The 26,513-nt window shown below is 39.4% G+C and overlaps 1 protein-coding gene across 1 annotated transcript in view; it reads right to left on the reverse strand.

Annotated features, from left to right (window-relative positions):
* The window catches only part of LOC136772031 (probable polypeptide N-acetylgalactosaminyltransferase 8), an 81,236-nt gene extending 55,538 nt beyond the window's left edge, over positions 1-25,698 (reverse strand). The window contains exons 1-6 of the mRNA XM_066724700.1: positions 25,501-25,698; positions 24,259-24,444; positions 16,945-17,059; positions 15,703-15,888; positions 8,405-8,519; positions 7,163-7,348 (exon numbers count right to left, since the gene is read on the reverse strand). The gene's annotated coding sequence lies outside the window, so the exon portion shown is untranslated. The remainder of the gene's footprint in view (positions 1-7,162; positions 7,349-8,404; positions 8,520-15,702; positions 15,889-16,944; positions 17,060-24,258; positions 24,445-25,500) is intronic.
* Between the last annotated feature and the right edge of the window lie 815 nt (positions 25,699-26,513).

Here is a 26,513-nt window from a genome sequence, read left to right on the forward strand (position 1 = left end):
AGTCAAATGTCACACAAATTCATAGGAAACATTTACTGAACATGTTATACAAACTACATATATATCTGAGAATGAAAACAATTTGTTGATTACTAAAAATCATGTTGTATTGTTAAAACTAATGTAATGAAATAAATTCATCCTGTCACGTCAGCTTTACAGTCCTGTGTTTACAATCCAAAAATTCATGTTTGATAGTCACTAAATGCTACTGTATTTCTAAAATCAACAAGTATTTAACATTATAAAGTGTGCAATTGGCTGCAAATGGCAGTTTTATTAATGCTGTAATCAGAGAGTGCATAAGTGTAATTGTTACATTTATATTGCATACAATATAAAAAGACTTCTTTTTAAATATTTATTTGTTGTTTTTATAGAGAATGCACCCAAATTACCTCAAAAACTACTCTAAATTGACAGCACAGAAGAGAAAGATTGGGACCTCCACCCATGCTTCCAGCAGCAAGCAACTGAAAGTTGACTCCGTTTTTCCAGTCAAACATGTGTCTCCAGTCACTGTGAACAAAGCTATATTAAGGTACATCATTCAAGGACTTCATCCTTTCAGCACTGTTGATCTGCCATCATTGAAAGAGCTGATTAGTACACTGCAGCCTGGCAGTTCTGTTATTACAAGGCCTACTTTACGCTCCAAGATAGCTGAAGCTGCTCTGATCATGAAACAGAAAGTGACTATTGCCATGAGTGAAGTTGAATGGATTGCAACCACAGTGGATTGTTGGACTGCACATAGAAAGTCATTCATTGGTGTAACTGCTCACTGGATCAACCCTGAAAGTCTTGAAAGACATTCTGCTGCACTTGCCTGCAAAAGATTAAAGGGCTCTCATACTTTTGAGGTACTGGCCAGCGCTATGAATGATATCCACTCAGAGTATGAAATACGTGACAAGGTTGTTTGCACAACCACAGACAGTGGTTCCAACTTCCTGAAGGCTTTCAGAGTTTTTGGTGTGGAAAACAATGATATTGAGACTGAGGCAAGAAGGTGTGAAAGTGATGACACTGATTCTGAAGGCTGTGGTGATGGAAGTGATGGTGTGGAATTCCAAGACGCCTCTCGAGTCCTGGACCATGACGATGGCTTCGAATTCCAGCTACCAAAACATCAAAAGTGTGCCTGCCACATACTAAACCTAGTCTCAAGTGTTGATGCCCAAAAAGCTCTCTCAAATGAACACTACAAGAAACTCTACAGATCTGTCTTTGGCAAGTGTCAAGCTTTATGGAATAAAAGCAGCCGATCGGCTCTAGCAGCTGAAGCTGTTGAAGCAGAAAGCAGGTTTCAGCTTTTAAGGCCAAATCAAACGCGGTGGAATTCAACTTTCATGGCTGTTGACAGAATTCTTCAAATTTACAAAGAGGCAGGAGAAGGTGCACTTAGGAATATATGCACCTCTCGAGGTTCCAAAGTAAGTGTTTTTCCCCTCTATTGATGTAAACAAATTTAGGTGGTTGTTGTTGTATACTCTTTGATTATGCCGATTTCTCCTGTAGGTTTAATCCAGCAGAAATTCTGTTCTTGACAGAGCGGGCCAACACAATGCGTCCAGTTGCAAAAGTACTCGACATCTTGCAAGCGGAAACTAATACACAGCTGTGGTGGCTGCTGCCTAGTGTCCATCAGTTAAGCTTGAAACTTCAGCGAATCCACCATTCTCTCATGTACTGTGGCCACCTTGTGGATGCCCTACAACAAGGAATCCAAACACGATTTGAAGATCCTGAGATCATCGTAGCTGCCATCCTTCTCCCTAAATTTCGGACCTCTTGGACAAAGGATGAAACCATCATAAAACGAGGTAAATGAATGCAAGCAACATACATACTTGACGAATTCTAATCTGGGCAACATTTGAGCCATACCAATGTAGCGTAAGGTACACTTATACATTTCAATTAAAGAAGTGAATTTATAGTATCACCTTATCACGAATCCTGGAATCTTGTAGAACTCAATTTCTGTAATAATTGGACGCAGACACCAATTCCAAAGATATAAATTGTCAAATTTATTCAAAAACAAAGACTAAATGTAGCACTACACTAATTATACAAAAGGGAAAAACTAATTAAAATTCAACTCTAGATCAACAAATCAAAGACAAATCACTTCCGTGACCAAATCAAAGACCATGGGATCGCATATGATAACACACAAATCGTTAAACAAAAAAAGTTATAAACACATTGACTACAATACCGGTTAGTAAGACGAAGGTGAGTCTCCCATTAGTATTGTTAGTCAGACATTAAATAACTACGCAGGTTAGTATTTATGTCGGGTAACTTTTCGTTATATATATATCAGTCTCATTTACGTTTAGGTGCCGAGAAAGATCCTATCATTACTTGTTACCACAATTTCCCTTAACTGATTATTATTCAATGATTAAGGATAGGCAGGGCCACCAATAATCTAACGTCTATTAACTTGTGTCAATTTCAGACTAAATAGTTAAACAGGAATGAGAAGATATTTCTCGGCGTTGACAGATTTTATTTCTAAAATTATCAACAAAACTGTTTAATGCAACACACATTTATATTTAAGAAAACTAAATGATATTACACATTCTAGAGTTATGAATCACAGATTAACATTTCTAATTGATTTCTCAAATGTCATGAATCATGAACTCCAAACTGTTAAACTTATCTGAAGTTCGTCGCAGAGGCCTCTCTGGCTTCGGGCTCAGATAACAGCACACGGCACGAGGTCCGTGTGGTTGGAACAAAAGCAGTCCGGTTCGGCTTTGTCCAAGAACTTCCACTCAGTCGATGCACCTGGAAGTTGGGGTTTCGCGAATGTAGAGTCTTTTCCAAACAGATTTTCCACTGGTTTGAAGGCTCCAAGGTTGTGCACAAAATCTTCTTTGTAAGCAGGGTTCCACTGTAGTTACTTGAAGACAAAGTCTTTGAGGAAAGCAGGGCCCTGTTCGTTCCAAGGGTCAAGTTTCTTAAGACTCAAATAGCTATTTAAATGACTGACACTTTCGTATTCAGTCGACTTAATCAATTGTCCAGCTGTAAAACTCCACTGATCAGGTGGGCACAGGCGGGCATGCGCAGTCTGTAAAGTTCTTTATTTAATAAAATCCTTTAAAAGAATTCTTCGTACGGCTCAATCTCCTTCTCCCTGTTTAACTCTTCTGTTGCCGGCAAAGACTTGGTTGGTTTCTGGTTCCGGTTCTGGCAACAGAGCTACAGGTTGAGCTGTGGCAGCGAGTTTCTGGTTCAGGTGAGAGAGAGAGAGAGAGAAAGAGGCTGTGCGCTGTTCTTTATAGTCTGTCAGATCAATAGGTGATTGGTTCTTGAGTTTTTGAGATTGGATTTCGGTTTCAGCCCCCAGTGTCCTATTGGAGGGGGGTTTGATTTATGACTGATGTCAATCCATGCCATCTTTTGGAAATGCCGGTTGGCCCGGGTTCGTAGCTCTATGTCGGGATTTCGGCTCTCGTCCACTTCAAAGAGTTTTTTTTATTACCTACAGGCCCCTTTCTCCAGACATCTCATAGCAGGATTCCAAACTATTTGGCCTATTCTCGGTGCCATCCTCCCCAAAACTGTCACTTTGGAGGATGGAGATTTTGTCTAGGACTAGCAGGAATTCTGTTGCAGGAGGAGCCAGGTGGGGCCAATTAGGTGTGAATTGGGGGTAGGTAGACAAAAGCTACTTAAAGCAGCTGTTGAGAAAGAGCTGTGCTGTTTCTCGCTGACAAAAGTTAGGCAGTTAGGAACCAAGAGACATGTGAAAAAACAAAAAACAAAAAACAACAAAACAAAAAAACAAGTAACATTTAGAAGCATGTGGCCACTACAGTGTCAGTCTTGCAGAATGATTGCCTTCCTGGATTAACTCATCCAAGAGGGCTTCATTTGTGAACGTTGTCGACAGGTTGAAATCCTAGAGATCAAGGTTCGTGATCTTGAGTCTCAGCTTGTCGATCTGTGCTGTATTAGGGATATAGAAGAATTGGTCAATCAGCCCATGAGAGAGATGGTGTGCACGCCAAAACCTAGGAGAGTTGAGACCTTAGAGCAGGACAGCGTAGAGAACTGCTGGGTTACAGTAGGTCGTAACCGCAGAAAAGGGCGTGCACAACCCCTAGAGACACCCCAAGAGCTTGAATTGCCCAACAGGTTCCAACTGCTGTACACCGAGTTGGACAATTACAGCTCAGAGGGTGATGGGGGGGCAGTTGAGCACCAGAGCACCATGGTGCCCACTCCCCCCCAGAAGAAGGAGGTAGTTATAGTAGGAGACTCAATTCTTAGAGGTGTAGATCACACAGTGTGTTCTAGTGACAAGGAGAACCGCATGGTATCTTGCCTGCCTGGTGCTCAGGTTGCAGATCTCCCTAAACTAGTAGACGGGCTACTGGCCAAAGCCGAGGGGAATCCACTGGTCATGTTCCCCATTGGAACCAATGACATAGGAAAAGGTAGGACAGAGGTTCTGCAAGACAAATTTAAAAAGTTAGGAACAAAACTAAAGAGCAGAACCTCCACGGTAGTTTTCTCTGAAATACTTCCGGTACCACGTGCCAGGCCAGGGAGACAGACAGAGATTAGAAAGCTTAATACGTGGTTGAAAGCTTGGTGTAGGGAGGAGGGGTTTAGGTTTATGGAGCATTGGTCTTTCTTCTGGGATAGATGGGACCTGTACAAACTGGACGGTCTACATCTAAACAGAAGGGGGGCTAATGCATTGGGAGAGCGTATGTGCAGTGAAATTGAGAATCATTTAAACTAGGAACCAGGGGGGCAGGGAACTCTGACAATGGGAGATGTTCCACTAAGGAAAGAAAATCAAGGGAAACTGCTAGTAGGAAAGTCCTGAAATGTTTGTACCTCAGAGCCAGGAGTATAAGGAACAAGATGTTAGACTTGGAAGCCACAGTGCTGGCGTGTGACTATGATGTTGTAGGAGTGACAGAAACATGGCTTACAGAAAATGATGGGGATGAATACAAGTTGGAAGGATACACACAGTTTAGGAGAGACAGGCAAAATCGAAGAGGGGGTGGGGTAGCATTATATGTGAAAAATGACATTGAGGTAGAAGAACTCAAATTAGATCCCAGTAACGGAACAGAATCTTTGTGGCTGAAACATTTGAACAAGAGATCTGGAGGATTAGCAGTAGGAGTGTGTTACAGGCCACCAAACTCAGATATTCAGAAAGATGCTGCATTGTACAGTGTAATCAGGACTGCATGTAGCAAGGATGTGGCTGTTATAATGGGGGATTTCAATTCCCCAAACTTAGACTGGGAAAGCCCAGTGGGGACTACAGAAGCAGAAATGGAAATGGTTGAGATGGTAAATGACTGCTTCTAACTCAATTTGTCAGGGAACCAACCAGAGAGAGCGCATGTATTGACTTGATCTTTTCAAATGACCAAGATAGAGTCAGGGGGACCGTAGTTAGAGAACCAATGGTAAATTGTGATCACAATATGGTTAGCTTTGAGGCATTCTTTCAAAAGACAAGGTCCAAGTCTAAAACAATGGTCTAATGGTTTAGAAAAGCAAACCTTGAAGGTATGAGAAGAGGAAGACTGAAGCACATTGGATACAGAGTCAGTTGAAAATGGATGGGTATATTTTAAGAATATACTACTTGAGGCTCAGGAGCAATTTGTACCAAAACTTAGCAAATTGAGGACCAAAAAACACTTTCCAAAATGGTTTAATAGAGGTATGCAAAAAAATATCAAGAGAAAGAAAATGTTGTATAGCGCATACAAAAGGGATGGTGACGAAACAAAATACATAGAATATGTTGAGCTGCAAAGAGATCTTAAGAAAGGGATCAGGAAAGCAAAGAGGGAAATAGAAAGAAACATTGGTCTTAGAGCTAAAACCAATGCAAAGAGCTTTTTTCAATATTACAACAGCAAGCGGTCAATAAAGGTGGAAGAGAAACAGATATAGGGCAAACGAACAAGATGTGGCAAAAGTTCTAAATTAGTATTTCACAGAGGTTTTTACAAAAGAAAAGACAGATACAGCAGATACAATCTTGGCAGCACAGGCTATTCAGAGGGACTTAGATAATATTCAGTTGTGGGCTGACACCTGGCAAATGAAATTCAATGTGGACAAGTGCAAGGTAATACATGCAGGTAACAAAAATGTCCACTATAATTACACTATGGGAGGTACAGATCTAGATCTAGTAATGCATGAGAAAGACCTAGGAGTCTATGTGGACTCCTCACTTTCTCCATCCAAGCAATGTGGGGAAGCAATAAAAAAGGCAAACAGAATGCTAGGGTATATTGTCAAAAGTGTAGAATTTAAAACAAGGGAAGTAATGTTAAGACTGTACAATGCGCTAGTTAGACCTCATCTGGAATACTGTGTACAGTTCTGGGCACTACACTTCAAGAAAGATATCGCTGCTCTAGAGGCAGTTCAGAGGAGAGCAACTAGACTTATTCCAGGTCTGAAGGGAATGTTCTACTTGGAGAGACTGAGGGAACTGAACCTTTTCACCCTGGAACAGAGGAGACTACGTGGGGACTTGATCCAAGTCTTCAAAATCATGAAAGGCATCGACCACATCAAACCAGAGGAGCTTTTCCAGATCAGCAGGGACACACGCACCCGGGGACACAAATGGAAATTGGGCTTCAAGGCATTCAAAACGGAAAACAGGAGACACTTCTTTACACAGAGAGTAGTCACAATCTGGAATAAACTACCCAGCGATGTGGTAGAAGCTGAAAGTTTGGGAACATTTAAAAATAGACTGAATAGGATCCTTAGATCACTTCGATATTAATGAACACCAAACGAGCACGATGGGTCGAATGGCCTCCTCTCGTTTGTAAACTTTCTTATGTTCTTATGTATAAATATAATATAAACTGTAACTGCAAATGTAAAGCAGAATCAATAACAGCTGTTAGACAACTTTTTTTAAACACGCTTGATGTTAATTAGTAATTAAGGGTTTCACATTTCTGGACTAGAAAATAACACTGTAGCCGACAAGTATTTTATATTTCTTTGTTTTTTCATTCAACACCATATTTACCTTCAAAGTTAAAAGAAAAAAACTGCTATTTCCAGTTAAACTGAAAGTTGTATTCTTGGCTTCTGTTTTTACATAATAAAAATGTAGTACCTTCATTGGAAGATTCCAGGCAACATAAACATTTTTTTTGTAGTCATCCATCCACACCTCAGCCACACGCAGGGCGTTTCCTTTCAAGGTGACTCTGAGATCAGGGAGATAGGGCTTGTGGGCTCTCTCAATGTGAGCTATCCTGGAACATGGCACAACTTCAATACTGCCTCCACACAGCCACACCTAGGTCAAGCATAATAGTCTTTAATTTAGTTACCAATTGTAGTTGCAAAGTGTATTTTCTGTCCAATTCCATCAGCAAGAGATTATTATAAGTTATAGAGAGTAATTTGTGTGTACAGATACTCATAGACATTACATTAACAGTGTGTTGAACTTCAGTCAGTAGTTAATAGATTATCAATATGTATTTAATATTCAATTAGGCCATGCAATCTAGAGCATTGCTCAATTATATTTCTTACTTCTACAGCATACATGTGAAACTGTAATCCTGTTCAGCTTCACTGTAAAACATTTTGCAGTGTTTTTCCTATATAGGTGTCACATGATTCACCGCTCACTGTGGTTTTTGCATTGCACATTTTAGCACTTCCTTATGATGTAATTACATGTTTTGTTTATTTGAGTAGCCAAATTATTATTTACAATAATTCAAGATGTATTTGGTGTTGTAGCAGCATTTCATTTAAAAACAATAAACAAGATTGAAAGTGATTTTGCAGCTGTTGCCATTCTTTGTATCTTTTTCTTTTTGCTATAAAGAACAAACTATTAAGATAATTGCCAATATAAACCAGAGCCACTATATTCATGTCAGTTATGGACTGTGTACAAAAAATACTATGAAATTAAATGTGTTTGGTGTTTTGACCTTATTAGGTAGTTTTTGTATATATCCTTTTCCTTTTTATACCATACCAAGTTTAGTTGATTGTACATTTTGAAGACAAACAATGAGAATGCTATTCTTATTTTAATTATGATGATTATTACGGTGATAATGATGATGGTGATGACACAGAATAAATTATGTGCTCCTGCAATCCCAATCCCCCCTCTTTGATTCACTATCCAGGAAGTGATGAAACTATCCAGAAAACTGCTTTTTGACATCTGCTATTGTGTGGTGAGGGATATACTTTTAACTGTTAATATACCAAACTTGAACAGACAATCATAGATACTTTACTTATAAAATGCAACAAACATACAAGGACAAAATAAACTTTTTTTTTTTTTTTTAACGGTTGTCTTCAAAAATGTCCAGGTACTTACACGAATTCCGAACTCTACATTTTCTCCTCCGTAGATTTTCATTCCACCGTCTAAACCACCAATTTCTTCAAAAAACATTTTGTCCACAATAAGAATACCCATAATGGAGGGGCTCCTTCACAGACAAAAAACAAACAAACAACAAAAAAGGTCAGTCAAATGTCACACAAATTCATAGGAAACATTTACTGAACATGTTATACAAACTACATATATATCTGAGAATGAAAACAATTTGTTGATTACTAAAAATCATGTTGTATTGTTAAAACTAATGTAATGAAATAAATTCATCCTGTCACGTCAGCTTTACAGTCCTGTGTTTACAATCCAAAAATTCATGTTTGATAGTCACTAAATGCTACTGTATTTCTAAAATCAACAAGTATTTAACATTATAAAGTGTGCAATTGGCTGCAAATGGCAGTTTTATTAATGCTGTAATCAGAGAGTGCATAAGTGTAATTGTTACATTTATATTGCATACAATATAAAAAGACTTCTTTTTAAATATTTATTTGTTGTTTTTATAGAGAATGCACCCAAATTACCTCAAAAACTACTCTAAATTGACAGCACAGAAGAGAAAGATTGGGACCTCCACCCATGCTTCCAGCAGCAAGCAACTGAAAGTTGACTCCGTTTTTCCAGTCAAACATGTGTCTCCAGTCACTGTGAACAAAGCTATATTAAGGTACATCATTCAAGGACTTCATCCTTTCAGCACTGTTGATCTGCCATCATTGAAAGAGCTGATTAGTACACTGCAGCCTGGCAGTTCTGTTATTACAAGGCCTACTTTACGCTCCAAGATAGCTGAAGCTGCTCTGATCATGAAACAGAAAGTGACTATTGCCATGAGTGAAGTTGAATGGATTGCAACCACAGTGGATTGTTGGACTGCACATAGAAAGTCATTCATTGGTGTAACTGCTCACTGGATCAACCCTGAAAGTCTTGAAAGACATTCTGCTGCACTTGCCTGCAAAAGATTAAAGGGCTCTCATACTTTTGAGGTACTGGCCAGCGCTATGAATGATATCCACTCAGAGTATGAAATACGTGACAAGGTTGTTTGCACAACCACAGACAGTGGTTCCAACTTCCTGAAGGCTTTCAGAGTTTTTGGTGTGGAAAACAATGATATTGAGACTGAGGCAAGAAGGTGTGAAAGTGATGACACTGATTCTGAAGGCTGTGGTGAGGGAAGTGATGGTGTGGAATTCCAAGACGCCTCTCGAGTCCTGGACCATGACGATGGCTTCGAATTCCAGCTACCAAAACATCAAAAGTGTGCCTGCCACATACTAAACCTAGTCTCAAGTGTTGATGCCCAAAAAGCTCTCTCAAATGAACACTACAAGAAACTCTACAGATCTGTCTTTGGCAAGTGTCAAGCTTTATGGAATAAAAGCAGCCGATCGGCTCTAGCAGCTGAAGCTGTTGAAGCAGAAAGCAGGTTTCAGCTTTTAAGGCCAAATCAAACGCGGTGGAATTCAACTTTCATGGCTGTTGACAGAATTCTTCAAATTTACAAAGAGGCAGGAGAAGGTGCACTTAGGAATATATGCACCTCTCGAGGTTCCAAAGTAAGTGTTTTTCCCCTCTATTGATGTAAACAAATTTAGGTGGTTGTTGTTGTATACTCTTTGATTATGCCGATTTCTCCTGTAGGTTTAATCCAGCAGAAATTCTGTTCTTGACAGAGCGGGCCAACACAATGCGTCCAGTTGCAAAAGTACTCGACATCTTGCAAGCGGAAACTAATACACAGCTGTGGTGGCTGCTGCCTAGTGTCCATCAGTTAAGCTTGAAACTTCAGCGAATCCACCATTCTCTCATGTACTGTGGCCACCTTGTGGATGCCCTACAACAAGGAATCCAAACACGATTTGAAGATCCTGAGATCATCGTAGCTGCCATCCTTCTCCCTAAATTTCGGACCTCTTGGACAAAGGATGAAACCATCATAAAACGAGGTAAATGAATGCAAGCAACATACATACTTGACGAATTCTAATCTGGGCAACATTTGAGCCATACCAATGTAGCGTAAGGTACACTTATACATTTCAATTAAAGAAGTGAATTTATAGTATCACCTTATCACGAATCCTGGAATCTTGTAGAACTCAATTTCTGTAATAATTGGACGCAGACACCAATTCCAAAGATATAAATTGTCAAATTTATTCAAAAACAAAGACTAAATGTAGCACTACACTAATTATACAAAAGGGAAAAACTAATTAAAATTCAACTCTAGATCAACAAATCAAAGACAAATCACTTCCGTGACCAAATCAAAGACCATGGGATCGCATATGATAACACACAAATCGTTAAACAAAAAAAGTTATAAACACATTGACTACAATACCGGTTAGTAAGACGAAGGTGAGTCTCCCATTAGTATTGTTAGTCAGACATTAAATAACTACGCAGGTTAGTATTTATGTCGGGTAACTTTTCGTTATATATATATCAGTCTCATTTACGTTTAGGTGCCGAGAAAGATCCTATCATTACTTGTTACCACAATTTCCCTTAACTGATTATTATTCAATGATTAAGGATAGGCAGGGCCACCAATAATCTAACGTCTATTAACTTGTGTCAATTTCAGACTAAATAGTTAAACAGGAATGAGAAGATATTTCTCGGCGTTGACAGATTTTATTTCTAAAATTATCAACAAAACTGTTTAATGCAACACACATTTATATTTAAGAAAACTAAATGATATTACACATTCTAGAGTTATGAATCACAGATTAACATTTCTAATTGATTTCTCAAATGTCATGAATCATGAACTCCAAACTGTTAAACTTATCTGAAGTTCGTCGCAGAGGCCTCTCTGGCTTCGGGCTCAGATAACAGCACACGGCACGAGGTCCGTGTGGTTGGAACAAAAGCAGTCCGGTTCGGCTTTGTCCAAGAACTTCCACTCAGTCGATGCACCTGGAAGTTGGGGTTTCGCGAATGTAGAGTCTTTTCCAAACAGATTTTCCACTGGTTTGAAGGCTCCAAGGTTGTGCACAAAATCTTCTTTGTAAGCAGGGTTCCACTGTAGTTACTTGAAGACAAAGTCTTTGAGGAAAGCAGGGCCCTGTTCGTTCCAAGGATCAAGTTTCTTAAGACTCAAATAGCTATTTAAATGACTGACACTTTCGTATTCAGTCGACTTAATCAATTGTCCAGCTGTAAAACTCCACTGATCAGGTGGGCACAGGCGGGCATGCGCAGTCTGTAAAGTTCTTTATTTAATAAAATCCTTTAAAAGAATTCTTCGTACGGCTCAATCTCCTTCTCCCTGTTTAACTCTTCTGTTGCCGGCAAAGACTTGGTTGGTTTCTGGTTCCGGTTCTGGCAACAGAGCTACAGGTTGAGCTGTGGCAGCGAGTTTCTGGTTCAGGTGAGAGAGAGAGAGAGAGAAAGAGGCTGTGCGCTGTTCTTTATAGTCTGTCAGATCAATAGGTGATTGGTTCTTGAGTTTTTGAGATTGGATTTCGGTTTCAGCCCCCAGTGTCCTATTGGAGGGGGGTTTGATTTATGACTGATGTCAATCCATGCCATCTTTTGGAAATGCCGGTTGGCCCGGGTTCGTAGCTCTATGTCGGGATTTCGGCTCTCGTCCACTTCAAAGAGTTTTTTTTATTACCTACAGGCCCCTTTCTCCAGACATCTCATAGCAGGATTCCAAACTATTTGGCCTATTCTCGGTGCCATCCTCCCCAAAACTGTCACTTTGGAGGATGGAGATTTTGTCTAGGACTAGCAGGAATTCTGTTGCAGGAGGAGCCAGGTGGGGCCAATTAGGTGTGAATTGGGGGTAGGTAGACAAAAGCTACTTAAAGCAGCTGTTGAGAAAGAGCTGTGCTGTTTCTCGCTGACAAAAGTTAGGCAGTTAGGAACCAAGAGACATGTGAAAAAACAAAAAACAAAAAACAACAAAACAAAAAAACAAGTAACATTTAGAAGCATGTGGCCACTACAGTGTCAGTCTTGCAGAATGATTGCCTTCCTGGATTAACTCATCCAAGAGGGCTTCATTTGTGAACGTTGTCGACAGGTTGAAATCCTAGAGATCAAGGTTCGTGATCTTGAGTCTCAGCTTGTCGATCTGTGCTGTATTAGGGATATAGAAGAATTGGTCAATCAGCCCATGAGAGAGATGGTGTGCACGCCAAAACCTAGGAGAGTTGAGACCTTAGAGCAGGACAGCGTAGAGAACTGCTGGGTTACAGTAGGTCGTAACCGCAGAAAAGGGCGTGCACAACCCCTAGAGACACCCCAAGAGCTTGAATTGCCCAACAGGTTCCAACTGCTGTACACCGAGTTGGACAATTACAGCTCAGAGGGTGATGGGGGGGCAGTTGAGCACCAGAGCACCCCAGAAGAAGGAGGTAGTTATAGTAGGAGACTCAATTCTTAGAGGTGTAGATCACACAGTGTGTTCTAGTGACAAGGAGAACCGCATGGTATCTTGCCTGCCTGGTGCTCAGGTTGCAGATCTCCCTAAACTAGTAGACGGGCTACTGGCCAAAGCCGAGGGGAATCCACTGGTCATGTTCCCCATTGGAACCAATGACATAGGAAAAGGTAGGACAGAGGTTCTGCAAGACAAATTTAAAAAGTTAGGAACAAAACTAAAGAGCAGAACCTCCACGGTAGTTTTCTCTGAAATACTTCCGGTACCACGTGCCAGGCCAGGGAGACAGACAGAGATTAGAAAGCTTAATACGTGGTTGAAAGCTTGGTGTAGGGAGGAGGGGTTTAGGTTTATGGAGCATTGGTCTTTCTTCTGGGATAGATGGGACCTGTACAAACTGGACGGTCTACATCTAAACAGAAGGGGGGCTAATGCATTGGGAGAGCGTATGTGCAGTGAAATTGAGAATCATTTAAACTAGGAACCAGGGGGGCAGGGAACTCTGACAATGGGAGATGTTCCACTAAGGAAAGAAAATCAAGGGAAACTGCTAGTAGGAAAGTCCTGAAATGTTTGTACCTCAAAGCCAGGAGTATAAGGAACAAGATGTTAGACTTGGAAGCCACAGTGCTGGCGTGTGACTATGATGTTGTAGGAGTGACAGAAACATGGCTTACAGAAAATGATGGGGATGAATACAAGTTGGAAGGATACACACAGTTTAGGAGAGACAGGCAAAATCGAAGAGGGGGTGGGGTAGCATTATATGTGAAAAATGACATTGAGGTAGAAGAACTCAAATTAGATCCCAGTAACGGAACAGAATCTTTGTGGCTGAAACATTTGAACAAGAGATCTGGAGGATTAGCAGTAGGAGTGTGTTACAGGCCACCAAACTCAGATATTCAGAAAGATGCTGCATTGTACAGTGTAATCAGGACTGCATGTAGCAAGGATGTGGCTGTTATAATGGGGGATTTCAATTCCCCAAACTTAGACTGGGAAAGCCCAGTGGGGACTACAGAAGCAGAAATGGAAATGGTTGAGATGGTAAATGACTGCTTCTAACTCAATTTGTCAGGGAACCAACCAGAGAGAGCGCATGTATTGACTTGATCTTTTCAAATGACCAAGATAGAGTCAGGGGGACCGTAGTTAGAGAACCAATGGTAAATTGTGATCACAATATGGTTAGCTTTGAGGCATTCTTTCAAAAGACAAGGTCCAAGTCTAAAACAATGGTCTAATGGTTTAGAAAAGCAAACCTTGAAGGTATGAGAAGAGGAAGACTGAAGCACATTGGATACAGAGTCAGTTGAAAATGGATGGGTATATTTTAAGAATATACTACTTGAGGCTCAGGAGCAATTTGTACCAAAACTTAGCAAATTGAGGACCAAAAAACACTTTCCAAAATGGTTTAATACAGGTATGCAAAAAAATATCAAGAGAAAGAAAATGTTGTATAGCGCATACAAAAGGGATGGTGACGAAACAAAATACATAGAATATGTTGAGCTGCAAAGAGATCTTAAGAAAGGGATCAGGAAAGCAAAGAGGGAAATAGAAAGAAACATTGGTCTTAGAGCTAAAACCAATGCAAAGAGCTTTTTTCAATATTACAACAGCAAGCGGTCAATAAAGGTGGAAGAGAAACAGATATAGGGCAAACGAACAAGATGTGGCAAAAGTTCTAAATTAGTATTTCACAGAGGTTTTTACAAAAGAAAAGACAGATACAGCAGATACAATCTTGGCAGCACAGGCTATTCAGAGGGACTTAGATAATATTCAGTTGTGGGCTGACAACTGGCAAATGAAATTCAATGTGGACAAGTGCAAGGTAATACATGCAGGTAACAAAAATGTCCACTATAATTACACTATGGGAGGTACAGATCTAGATCTAGTAATGCATGAGAAAGACCTAGGAGTCTATGTGGACTCCTCACTTTCTCCATCCAAGCAATGTGGGGAAGCAATAAAAAAGGCAAACAGAATGCTAGGGTATATTGTCAAAAGTGTAGAATTTAAAACAAGGGAAGTAATGTTAAGACTGTACAATGCGCTAGTTAGACCTCATCTGGAATACTGTGTACAGTTCTGGGCACTACACTTCAAGAAAGATATCGCTGCTCTAGAGGCAGTTCAGAGGAGAGCAACTAGACTTATTCCAGGTCTGAAGGGAATGTTCTACTTGGAGAGACTGAGGGAACTGAACCTTTTCACCCTGGAACAGAGGAGACTACGTGGGGACTTGATCCAAGTCTTCAAAATCATGAAAGGCATCGACCACATCAAACCAGAGGAGCTTTTCCAGATCAGCAGGGACACACGCACCCGGGGACACAAATGGAAATTGGGCTTCAAGGCATTCAAAACGGAAAACAGGAGACACTTCTTTACACAGAGAGTAGTCACAATCTGGAATAAACTACCCAGCGATGTGGTAGAAGCTGAAAGTTTGGGAACATTTAAAAATAGACTGAATAGGATCCTTAGATCACTTCGATATTAATGAACACCAAACGAGCACGATGGGTCGAATGGCCTCCTCTCGTTTGTAAACTTTCTTATGTTCTTATGTATAAATATAATATAAACTGTAACTGCAAATGTAAAGCAGAATCAATAACAGCTGTTAGACAACTTTTTTTAAACACGCTTGATGTTAATTAGTAATTAAGGGTTTCACATTTCTGGACTAGAAAATAACACTGTAGCCGACAAGTATTTTATATTTCTTTGTTTTTTCATTCAACACCATATTTACCTTCAAAGTTAAAAGAAAAAAACTGCTATTTCCAGTTAAACTGAAAGTTGTGTTCTTGGCTTCTGTTTTTACATAATAAAAATGTAGTACCTTCATTGGAAGATTCCAGGCAACATAAACATTTTTTTTGTAGTCATCCATCCACACCTCAGCCACACGCAGGGCGTTTCCTTTCAAGGTGACTCTGAGATCAGGGAGATAGGGCTTGTGGGCTCTCTCAATGTGAGCTATCCTGGAACATGGCACAACTTCAATACTGCCTCCACACAGCCACACCTAGGTCAAGCATAATAGTCTTTAATTTAGTTACCAATTGTAGTTGCAAAGTGTATTTTCTGTCCAATTCCATCAGCAAGAGATTATTATAAGTTATAGAGAGTAATTTGTGTGTACAGATACTCATAGACATTACATTAACAGTGTGTTGAACTTCAGTCAGTAGTTAATAGATTATCAATATGTATTTAATATTCAATTAGGCCATGCAATCTAGAGCATTGCTCAATTATATTTCTTACTTCTACAGCATACATGTGAAACTGTAATCCTGTTCAGCTTCACTGTAAAACATTTTGCAGTGTTTTTCCTATATAGGTGTCACATGATTCGCCGCTCACTGTGGTTTTTGCATTGCACATTTTAGCACTTCCTTATGATGTAATTACATGTTTTGTTTATTTGAGTAGCCAAATTATTATTTACAATAATTCAAGATGTATTTGGTGTTGTAGCAGCATTTCATTTAAAAACAATAAACAAGATTGAAAGTGATTTTGCAGCTGTTGCCATTCTTTGTATCTTTTTCTTTTTGCTATAAAGAACAAACTATTAAGATAATTGCCAATATAAACCAGAGCCACTATATTCATGTCAGTTATGGACTGTGTACAAAAAATACTATGAAATTAAATGTGTTTGGTGTTTTGACCTTATTAGGTAGTTTTTGTATATATCCTTTTCCTTTTTATACCATACCAAGTTTAGTTGATTGTACATTTTGAAGACAAACAATGAGAATGCTATTCTTATTTTAATTATGATGATTATTACGGTGATAATGATGATGGTGATGACACAGAATAAATTATGTGCTCCTGCAATCCCAATCCCCCCTCTTTGATTCACTATCCAGGAAGTGATGAAACTATCCAGAAAACTGCTTTTTGACATCTGCTATTGTGTGGTGAGGGATATACTTTTAACTGTTAATATACCAAACTTGAACAGACAATCATAGATACTTTACTTATAAAATGCAACAAACATACAAGGACAAAATAAACTTTTTTTTTTTTTTTTAACGGTTGTCTTCAAAAATGTCCAGGTACTTACACGAATTCCGAACTCTACATTTTCTCCTCCGTAGATTTTCATTCCACCGTCTAAACCACCAATTTCTTCAAAAAACATTTTGTCCACAATAAGAATACCCATAATGGAGGGGCTCCTTCACAGACAAAAAACAAACAAACAACAAAAAAGGTCAGTCAAATGTCACACAAATTCATAGGAAACATTTACTGAACATGTTATACAAACTACATATATATCTGAGAATGAAAACAATTTGTTGATTACTAAAAATCATGTTGTATTGTTAAAACTAATGTAATGAAATAAATTCATCCTGTCACGTCAGCTTTACAGTCCTGTGTTTACAATCCAAAAATTCATGTTTGATAGTCACTAAATGCTACTGTATTTCTAAAATCAACAAGTATTTAACATTATAAAGTGTGCAATTGGCTGCAAATGGCAGTTTTATTAATGCTGTAATCAGAGAGTGCATAAGTGTAATTGTTACATTTATATTGCATACAATATAAAAAGACTTCTTTTTAAATATTTATTTGTTGTTTTTATAGAGAATGCACCCAAATTACCTCAAAAACTACTCTAAATTGACAGCACAGAAGAGAAAGATTGGGACCTCCACCCATGCTTCCAGCAGCAAGCAACTGAAAGTTGACTCCGTTTTTCCAGTCAAACATGTGTCTCCAGTCACTGTGAACAAAGCTATATTAAGGTACATCATTCAAGGACTTCATCCTTTCAGCACTGTTGATCTGCCATCATTGAAAGAGCTGATTAGTACACTGCAGCCTGGCAGTTCTGTTATTACAAGGCCTACTTTACGCTCCAAGATAGCTGAAGCTGCTCTGATCATGAAACAGAAAGTGACTATTGCCATGAGTGAAGTTGAATGGATTGCAACCACAGTGGATTGTTGGACTGCACATAGAAAGTCATTCATTGGTGTAACTGCTCACTGGATCAACCCTGAAAGTCTTGAAAGACATTCTGCTGCACTTGCCTGCAAAAGATTAAAGGGCTCTCATACTTTTGAGGTACTGGCCAGCGCTATGAATGATATCCACTCAGAGTATGAAATACGTGACAAGGTTGTTTGCACAACCACAGACAGTGGTTCCAACTTCCTGAAGGCTTTCAGAGTTTTTGGTGTGGAAAACAATGATATTGAGACTGAGGCAAGAAGGTGTGAAAGTGATGACACTGATTCTGAAGGTTGTGGTGAGGGAAGTGATGGTGTGGAATTCCAAGACGCCTCTCGAGTCCTGGACCATGACGATGGCTTCGAATTCCAGCTACCAAAACATCAAAAGTGTGCCTGCCACATACTAAACCTAGTCTCAAGTGTTGATGCCCAAAAAGCTCTCTCAAATGAACACTACAAGAAACTCTACAGATCTGTCTTTGGCAAGTGTCAAGCTTTATGGAATAAAAGCAGCCGATCGGCTCTAGCAGCTGAAGCTGTTGAAGCAGAAAGCAGGTTTCAGCTTTTAAGGCCAAATCAAACGCGGTGGAATTCAACTTTCATGGCTGTTGACAGAATTCTTCAAATTTACAAAGAGGCAGGAGAAGGTGCACTTAGGAATATATGCACCTCTCGAGGTTCCAAAGTAAGTGTTTTTCCCCTCTATTGATGTAAACAAATTTAGGTGGTTGTTGTTGTATACTCTTTGATTATGCCGATTTCTCCTGTAGGTTTAATCCAGCAGAAATTCTGTTCTTGACAGAGCGGGCCAACACAATGCGTCCAGTTGCAAAAGTACTCGACATCTTGCAAGCGGAAACTAATACACAGCTGTGGTGGCTGCTGCCTAGTGTCCATCAGTTAAGCTTGAAACTTCAGCGAATCCACCATTCTCTCATGTACTGTGGCCACCTTGTGGATGCCCTACAACAAGGAATCCAAACACGATTTGAAGATCCTGAGATCATCGTAGCTGCCATCCTTCTCCCTAAATTTCGGACCTCTTGGACAAAGGATGAAACCATCATAAAACGAGGTAAATGAATGCAAGCAACATACATACTTGACGAATTCTAATCTGGGCAACATTTGAGCCATACCAATGTAGCGTAAGGTACACTTATACATTTCAATTAAAGAAGTGAATTTATAGTATCACCTTATCACGAATCCTGGAATCTTGTAGAACTCAATTTCTGTAATAATTGGACGCAGACACCAATTCCAAAGATATAAATTGTCAAATTTATTCAAAAACAAAGACTAAATGTAGCACTACACTAATTATACAAAAGGGAAAAACTAATTAAAATTCAACTCTAGATCAACAAATCAAAGACAAATCACTTCCGTGACCAAATCAAAGACCATGGGATCGCATATGATAACACACAAATCGTTAAACAAAAAAAGTTATAAACACATTGACTACAATACCGGTTAGTAAGACGAAGGTGAGTCTCCCATTAGTATTGTTAGTCAGACATTAAATAACTACGCAGGTTAGTATTTATGTCGGGTAACTTTTCGTTATATATATATCAGTCTCATTTACGTTTAGGTGCCGAGAAAGATCCTATCATTACTTGTTACCACAATTTCCCTTAACTGATTATTATTCAATGATTAAGGATAGGCAGGGCCAACAATAATCTAACGTCTATTAACTTGTGTCAATTTCAGACTAAATAGTTAAACAGGAATGAGAAGATATTTCTCGGCGTTGACAGATTTTATTTCTAAAATTATCAACAAAACTGTTTAATGCAACACACATTTATATTTAAGAAAACTAAATGATATTACACATTCTAGAGTTATGAATCACAGATTAACATTTCTAATTGATTTCTCAAATGTCATGAATCATGAACTCCAAACTGTTAAACTTATCTGAAGTTCGTCGCAGAGGCCTCTCTGGCTTCGGGCTCAGATAACAGCACACGGCACGAGGTCCGTGTGGTTGGAACAAAAGCAGTCCGGTTCGGCTTTGTCCAAGAACTTCCACTCAGTCGATGCACCTGGAAGTTGGGGTTTCGCGAATGTAGAGTCTTTTCCAAACAGATTTTCCACTGGTTTGAAGGCTCCAAGGTTGTGCACAAAATCTTCTTTGTAAGCAGGGTTCCACTGTAGTTACTTGAAGACAAAGTCTTTGAGGAAAGCAGGGCCCTGTTCGTTCCAAGGGTCAAGTTTCTTAAGACTCAAATAGCTATTTAAATGACTGACACTTTCGTATTCAGTCGACTTAATCAATTGTCCAGCTGTAAAACTCCACTGATCAGGTGGGCACAGGCGGGCATGCGCAGTCTGTAAAGTTCTTTATTTAATAAAATCCTTTAAAAGAATTCTTCGTACGGCTCAATCTCCTTCTCCCTGTTTAACTCTTCTGTTGCCGGCAAAGACTTGGTTGGTTTCTGGTTCCGGTTCTGGCAACAGAGCTACAGGTTGAGCTGTGGCAGCGAGTTTCTGGTTCAGGTGAGAGAGAGAGAGAGAGAAAGAGGCTGTGCGCTGTTCTTTATAGTCTGTCAGATCAATAGGTGATTGGTTCTTGAGTTTTTGAGATTGGATTTCGGTTTCAGCCCCCAGTGTCCTATTGGAGGGGGGTTTGATTTATGACTGATGTCAATCCATGCCATCTTTTGGAAATGCCGGTTGGCCCGGGTTCGTAGCTCTATGTCGGGATTTCGGCTCTCGTCCACTTCAAAGAGTTTTTTTTATTACCTACAGGCCCCTTTCTCCAGACATCTCATAGCAGGATTCCAAACTATTTGGCCTATTCTCGGTGCCATCCTCCCCAAAACTGTCACTTTGGAGGATGGAGATTTTGTCTAGGACTAGCAGGAATTCTGTTGCAGGAGGAGCCAGGTGGGGCCAATTAGGTGTGAATTGGGGGTAGGTAGACAAAAGCTACTTAAAGCAGCTGTTGAGAAAGAGCTGTGCTGTTTCTCGCTGACAAAAGTTAGGCAGTTAGGAACCAAGAGACATGTGAAAAAACAAAAAACAAAAAACAACAAAACAAAAAAACAAGTAACATTTAGAAGCATGTGGCCACTACAGTGTCAGTCTTGCAGAATGATTGCCTTCCTGGATTAACTCATCCAAGAGGGCTTCATTTGTGAACGTTGTCGACAGGTTGAAATCCTAGAGATCAAGGTTCGTGATCTTGAGTCTCAGCTTGTCGATCTGTGCTGTATTAGGGATATAGAAGAATTGGTCAATCAGCCCATGAGAGAGATGGTGTGCACGCCAAAACCTAGGAGAGTTGAGACCTTAGAGCAGGACAGCGTAGAGAACTGCTGGGTTACAGTAGGTCGTAACCGCAGAAAAGGGCGTGCACAACCCCTAGAGACACCCCAAGAGCTTGAATTGCCCAACAGGTTCCAACTGCTGTACACCGAGTTGGACAATTACAGCTCAGAGGGTGATGGGGGGGCAGTTGAGCACCAGAGCACCATGGTGCCCACTCCCCCCAGAAGAAGGAGGTAGTTATAGTAGGAGACTCAATTCTTAGAGGTGTAGATCACACAGTGTGTTCTAGTGACAAGGAGAACCGCATGGTATCTTGCCTGCCTGGTGCTCAGGTTGCAGATCTCCCTAAACTAGTAGACGGGCTACTGGCCAAAGCCGAGGGGAATCCACTGGTCATGTTCCCCATTGGAACCAATGACATAGGAAAAGGTAGGACAGAGGTTCTGCAAGACAAATTTAAAAAGTTAGGAACAAAACTAAAGAGCAGAACCTCCACGGTAGTTTTCTCTGAAATACTTCCGGTACCACGTGCCAGGCCAGGGAGACAGACAGAGATTAGAAAGCTTAATACGTGGTTGAAAGCTTGGTGTAGGGAGGAGGGGTTTAGGTTTATGGAGCATTGGTCTTTCTTCTGGGATAGATGGGACCTGTACAAACTGGACGGTCTACATCTAAACAGAAGGGGGGCTAATGCATTGGGAGAGCGTATGTGCAGTGAAATTGAGAATCATTTAAACTAGGAACCAGGGGGGCAGGGAACTCTGACAATGGGAGATGTTCCACTAAGGAAAGAAAATCAAGGGAAACTGCTAGTAGGAAAGTCCTGAAATGTTTGTACCTCAAAGCCAGGAGTATAAGGAACAAGATGTTAGACTTGGAAGCCACAGTGCTGGCGTGTGACTATGATGTTGTAGGAGTGACAGAAACATGGCTTACAGAAAATGATGGGGATGAATACAAGTTGGAAGGATACACACAGTTTAGGAGAGACAGGCAAAATCGAAGAGGGGGTGGGGTAGCATTATATGTGAAAAATGACATTGAGGTAGAAGAACTCAAATTAGATCCCAGTAACGGAACAGAATCTTTGTGGCTGAAACATTTGAACAAGAGATCTGGAGGATTAGCAGTAGGAGTGTGTTACAGGCCACCAAACTCAGATATTCAGAAAGATGCTGCATTGTACAGTGTAATCAGGACTGCATGTAGCAAGGATGTGGCTGTTATAATGGGGGATTTCAATTCCCCAAACTTAGACTGGGAAAGCCCAGTGGGGACTACAGAAGCAGAAATGGAAATGGTTGAGATGGTAAATGACTGCTTCTAACTCAATTTGTCAGGGAACCAACCAGAGAGAGCGCATGTATTGACTTGATCTTTTCAAATGACCAAGATAGAGTCAGGGGGACCGTAGTTAGAGAACCAATGGTAAATTGTGATCACAATATGGTTAGCTTTGAGGCATTCTTTCAAAAGACAAGGTCCAAGTCTAAAACAATGGTCTAATGGTTTAGAAAAGCAAACCTTGAAGGTATGAGAAGAGGAAGACTGAAGCACATTGGATACAGAGTCAGTTGAAAATGGATGGGTATATTTTAAGAATATACTACTTGAGGCTCAGGAGCAATTTGTACCAAAACTTAGCAAATTGAGGACCAAAAAACACTTTCCAAAATGGTTTAATAGAGGTATGCAAAAAAATATCAAGAGAAAGAAAATGTTGTATAGCGCATACAAAAGGGATGGTGACGAAACAAAATACATAGAATATGTTGAGCTGCAAAGAGATCTTAAGAAAGGGATCAGGAAAGCAAAGAGGGAAATAGAAAGAAACATTGGTCTTAGAGCTAAAACCAATGCAAAGAGCTTTTTTCAATATTACAACAGCAAGCGGTCAATAAAGGTGGAAGAGAAACAGATATAGGGCAAGCGAACAAGATGTGGCAAAAGTTCTAAATTAGTATTTCACAGAGGTTTTTACAAAAGAAAAGACAGATACAGCAGATACAATCTTGGCAGCACAGGCTATTCAGAGGGACTTAGATAATATTCAGTTGTGGGCTGACACCTGGCAAATGAAATTCAATGTGGACAAGTGCAAGGTAATACATGCAGGTAACAAAAATGTCCACTATAATTACACTATGGGAGGTACAGATCTAGATCTAGTAATGCATGAGAAAGACCTAGGAGTCTATGTGGACTCCTCACTTTCTCCATCCAAGCAATGTGGGGAAGCAATAAAAAAGGCAAACAGAATGCTAGGGTATATTGTCAAAAGTGTAGAATTTAAAACAAGGGAAGTAATGTTAAGACTGTACAATGCGCTAGTTAGACCTCATCTGGAATACTGTGTACAGTTCTGGGCACTACACTTCAAGAAAGATATCGCTGCTCTAGAGGCAGTTCAGAGGAGAGCAACTAGACTTATTCCAGGTCTGAAGGGAATGTTCTACTTGGAGAGACTGAGGGAACTGAACCTTTTCACCCTGGAACAGAGGAGACTACGTGGGGACTTGATCCAAGTCTTCAAAATCATGAAAGGCATCGACCACATCAAACCAGAGGAGCTTTTCCAGATCAGCAGGGACACACGCACCCGGGGACACAAATGGAAATTGGGCTTCAAGGCATTCAAAACGGAAAACAGGAGACACTTCTTTACACAGAGAGTAGTCACAATCTGGAATAAACTACCCAGCGATGTGGTAGAAGCTGAAAGTTTGGGAACATTTAAAAATAGACTGAATAGGATCCTTAGATCACTTCGATATTAATGAACACCAAACGAGCACGATGGGTCGAATGGCCTCCTCTCGTTTGTAAACTTTCTTATGTTCTTATGTATAAATATAATATAAACTGTAACTGCAAATGTAAAGCAGAATCAATAACAGCTGTTAGACAACTTTTTTTAAACACGCTTGATGTTAATTAGTAATTAAGGGTTTCACATTTCTGGACTAGAAAATAACACTGTAGCCGACAAGTATTTTATATTTCTTTGTTTTTTCATTCAACACCATATTTACCTTCAAAGTTAAAAGAAAAAAACTGCTATTTCCAGTTAAACTGAAAGTTGTATTCTTGGCTTCTGTTTTTACATAATAAAAATGTAGTACCTTCATTGGAAGATTCCAGGCAACATAAACATTTTTTTTGTAGTCATCCATCCACACCTCAGCCACACGCAGGGCGTTTCCTTTCAAGGTGACTCTGAGATCAGGGAGATAGGGCTTGTGGGCTCTCTCAATGTGAGCTATCCTGGAACATGGCACAACTTCAATACTGCCTCCACACAGCCACACCTAGGTCAAGCATAATAGTCTTTAATTTAGTTACCAATTGTAGTTGCAAAGTGTATTTTCTGTCCAATTCCATCAGCAAGAGATTATTATAAGTTATAGAGAGTAATTTGTGTGTACAGATACTCATAGACATTACATTAACAGTGTGTTGAACTTCAGTCAGTAGTTAATAGATTATCAATATGTATTTAATATTCAATTAGGCCATGCAATCTAGAGCATTGCTCAATTATATTTCTTACTTCTACAGCATACATGTGAAACTGTAATCCTGTTCAGCTTCACTGTAAAACATTTTGCAGTGTTTTTCCTATATAGGTGTCACATGATTCACCGCTCACTGTGGTTTTTGCATTGCACATTTTAGCACTTCCTTATGATGTAATTACATGTTTTGTTTATTTGAGTAGCCAAATTATTATTTACAATAATTCAAGATGTATTTGGTGTTGTAGCAGCATTTCATTTAAAAACAATAAACAAGATTGAAAGTGATTTTGCAGCTGTTGCCATTCTTTGTATCTTTTTCTTTTTGCTATAAAGAACAAACTATTAAGATAATTGCCAATATAAACCAGAGCCACTATATTCATGTCAGTTATGGACTGTGTACAAAAAATACTATGAAATTAAATGTGTTTGGTGTTTTGACCTTATTAGGTAGTTTTTGTATATATCCTTTTCCTTTTTATACCATACCAAGTTTAGTTGATTGTACATTTTGAAGACAAACAATGAGAATGCTATTCTTATTTTAATTATGATGATTATTACGGTGATAATGATGATGGTGATGACACAGAATAAATTATGTGCTCCTGCAATCCCAATCCCCCCTCTTTGATTCACTATCCAGGAAGTGATGAAACTATCCAGAAAACTGCTTTTTGACATCTGCTATTGTGTGGTGAGGGATATACTTTTAACTGTTAATATACCAAACTTGAACAGACAATCATAGATACTTTACTTATAAAATGCAACAAACATACAAGGACAAAATAAACTTTTTTTTTTTTTTTTAACGGTTGTCTTCAAAAATGTCCAGGTACTTACATGAATTCCGAACTCTACATTTTCTCCTCCGTAGATTTTCATTCCACCGTCTAAACCACCAATTTCTTCAAAAAACATTTTGTCCACAATAAGAATACCCATAATGGAGGGGCTCCTTCACAGACAAAAAACAAACAAACAACAAAAAAGGTCAGTCAAATGTCACACAAATTCATAGGAAACATTTACTGAACATGTTATACAAACTACATATATATCTGAGAATGAAAACAATTTGTTGTCTGGAAATGAACTTACAAACTTACAACAGGGGATATTATGTCTGCAATTTACTTGCAAGCAATCACAGCTGTGTATGCTACAGGCTTTCTGTCATGCAACTGAGTTATGTCTGCATTCAAAATGTATACTGCTTTCAGTCCATTGAGAAAGACACTGAACTTCCTTCACAGAAGACCTTTCTATTGGATTTACAATGATTACATTTTAAGGTATTTCTTCAAGATTTGGTAACTCATGATATCCTATATGCACTGTAATAACTGCTTGGTGGCATGGGAATAGCAGGTAAAAAGCCCAATAAAATATATCAATTCCCACCTTTTCTGAATTGTATAATCAACTTAAATAAGCCAATGGATTTAAGTACTTGTATGTTTTGTTTGATTTCTGTGCTTTTAGTAAGGATTCCAAGTGGAAATCCCATTATCTTCCAGTATATTTTTGGTTTGCTTGAGGTTTTTTCTTTTGAAGTCACTTACTTTTCTGGAGCGTATGGATCCTTTTTTTGATACCACTCAGAGTGAAATGACTCATACATGCCCCACAAAGCCCAGTCAAAGGCAACAGCAGCTGCAGCGTAGCCTGTAATCTCAAAATCATCGAAAGCCACTTTGTCAAACACAGGGCTGACTACAACAGTGCGATTCTCTTTAATCTTTGCCAGTGCAGGTTCAGCCCTGCAGATAAAAAGAAAAAAAAAATCTGTAAAGAAAGTATGTTACTAGGTAATCCAAATAATAAGAACAAATCATCCACATTCCTCAATGTAA

The sequence above is a fragment of the Amia ocellicauda genome, chromosome 15 (genome assembly GCF_036373705.1).
Source record: "Amia ocellicauda isolate fAmiCal2 chromosome 15, fAmiCal2.hap1, whole genome shotgun sequence".
Classification (NCBI taxonomy): domain Eukaryota; kingdom Metazoa; phylum Chordata; class Actinopteri; order Amiiformes; family Amiidae; genus Amia; species Amia ocellicauda.